Raw genomic sequence first — 2867 nt, 5'->3', positions numbered from 1 at the left:
TCTTGCTCATCCCCAAATTTCTTCATCAATGTCTCTTGTTTTCTAAGCATGTCTTCTTGTCGTTTGAGAAAGTCCGCCTGTGTTTGCATGGTTGCCAGAACGACATCCAGCTTCTGCTGCAACGACTGCTCTAAGTGTTTGATGCTATCTGCCACTGCAGTTGACTCCGCACCACCACCACTACTTTCGCTACTGCCACTGACAGCAGGCCCAGGGTTTTCCTCTACGTCATTGCTCAATCTCAAGCGTCGTATCGCGAAGGCAATCACTGCCAGGCACAAAGATGGCGCGTGCTGCACGTGCGGAAAGGTCACCGCCATCGGTGACAGGTGTACAAGGTCATCACTTGGCACTGACAAATGGCCAGTCACTGTTGACGAATTATAAGTCACAGTTCCCAGGGGTGGGAATGGCGCACTAAAAGCACTTTCCGCAACATCTTTGAAGCAGCACACGATGTTCGCAAGAAAAACAAGGCATCCCCAAGTAATGCACACGTCGCTGACACTGATTTCAGAACTGTCACCATACACGGGCTGAGCACAAAGCCGGTTCAAGAAATGTTTTGCCACACAAGCCAGATGAAAACGACCAATACTGGCCCTCCAAAGTCCTACCTCGATCATTTTCAGTAGATTTCTGCACACAATCACTTTAGACTTTCACTTGTATAGTTCTGGAGACTCAAACTTTGATATAGCCACTTTGAACTTGAAAAATATCCATCTTGTCTGCACTGTGAAAATTTTTCCCTCCTGCGCCATTCGTGGTCGACCTTGACCCCCCGAGAGAGAGAGAGAGAGAGAGAGAGAGAGAGAGAGAGAGAGAGAGAGAGAGAGAGAGGGAGAGAGAGAGAGAGAGACTCAGACTCAGACTCAGACTAACTTTATTACAAAAGGATAACGGTTTTATGCAAAGCCTATAATTCTTCCAACCTGTCCTTTATACAACACATAAAGACAGACGCACATAAAAAATATAAATTCAATCATATAAAATACAGAAATACATTGTATGGAATGCAACACAATGTGCATTTAAGGAATTACATAAGGAGAACTCAAAAATTACAAAAATTACATTGACATAGTTATACCTTTCATTTGGGAATAAAGTTGCTCCGATCAGCTACACATCCGTTAACACTAGTACAAAATGTTTAACAAAATAACAATCGAACAAGACATTTCATTCACGAATGATGTGTGAACGTGACGTGAGAGAGTGAGAGAGTGAGAGAGAGAGAGAATTGAATTGAATTGAATTGAAATTTATTTTACGAGGGTGACAGAATAAGCAATGTTTACATGCTTCTTTTCATCCGGCCCTCGCCCATTGAGGGGTAACAAACAAGAAGAAATAAAACATAAGTTTAACAATAGTACAAATGACATATTTACCATAATTAACATGTCAAGCAACCAATACGACATTTTAAGATGCAATAGGATTCTTTAGCAATGCTTGAAAATTATATATAACAGGGAAATATGTGTTTGTATAAACAAAATCCTTCATGAATTATATATAATAATGTTTTTTAATATAATCAGAGAGTACAGTTATATTTTGCCAGGTGCTTGATAATAGTTTTTATAAGTTTTGTAAAAGAAACAGCATGTAGAGAGAGAGAGAGAGAGAGAGAGAGAGAGAGAGAGAGAGAGAGAGAGAGAGAGAGAGAGAGAGAGAGAGAGAGAGAGAGAGAGAGAGAGCGAGAGAGAGCGAGTGAGAGCAAGAGCTTAGAACTGAGAAAGTTTAATTGCTAAGATCGGATAGTTCATTCCGATGGGAGGGTTTGATGTGGGGAACAATTTGGAATTCAAAAGACGTTTTACAATGTTCATGTCATGGGGGGGAGCGCGATTTCCATCCCTTTACTCGACATGTTAACTTCCCTGTCAGTCTGTATATGGTCTGTTTCTTCCAAGTAATGCAAATTACATCGTTCTCTTGAATATCTGGATGAGAACTAACATCCCGAATTACATCCTTAGTATGCCAATGGAATATAGCGAGACTGTTTAACCGAGTTAGACATTCGTCACGTCCCATAGCACATACACTTTCTTTACTGAGACAAGCAATTTAAAGAAATCAAAAAACAAACTAAGAAACAGATCGGAAGAATCCCCTATTCTATGAGCTTCTGTTTTTTGTTTGGTGTAACGAAAGAAGTAAACGAGGCTATGAGGCTAGTCTTTCGGATGGGACGAAAAACCGAGGTCCCTTCGTGTACACTACATTGGGGTGTGCACGTTAAAGATCCCACGATTGACAAAAGGGTCTTTCCTGGCAAAATTGTATAGGCATAGATAAAAAATGTCCACCAAAATACCCGTGTGACTTGGAATAATAGGCCGTGAAAAGTAGGATATGCGCCGAAATGGCTGCGATCTGCTGGTCGATGTGAATGCGTGATGTATTGTGTAAACAAATTCCATCTCACACGGCATAAATAGATCCCTGCGCCTTGAGTCCGAGTCTGGAGATACGCGCGCGATATAAGACTTCATATAATAATATTAATAATCAAATGCTACAACAACAACAACCAAATACAAAATATTATGAAATGTTTCGTACGGGTTTTTGTTTGGTCGTTTTTCGGGGGTACCCTTAAGTTGAGAGGCGGTCACGTGACCCTTGTAAAAGAAATGTTTGATCCGAACAGTTTGTCAGATAGCCAAGACGAGTGCCTTTAATTTAAAGGCATAGCAAATTTGAATGAAATGAAACGGGAATGACTTGTTCGTGTACGAAACATGTCGCAATATTGTGTTGTTGTTGTAAAGGTAAGTTTATGCATCTGCAAGCGTAAATAGTATGATACGTTTAACAGTTTCAACACAATTATTCTTGGATACATT

Source organism: Littorina saxatilis, linkage group LG10 (assembly GCF_037325665.1).
Source record: "Littorina saxatilis isolate snail1 linkage group LG10, US_GU_Lsax_2.0, whole genome shotgun sequence".
In the NCBI taxonomy this organism is placed as follows: domain Eukaryota; kingdom Metazoa; phylum Mollusca; class Gastropoda; order Littorinimorpha; family Littorinidae; genus Littorina; species Littorina saxatilis.
The sequence above is the reverse complement of the archived record's forward strand: the minus strand, read 5'-3'. Positions refer to the sequence as shown.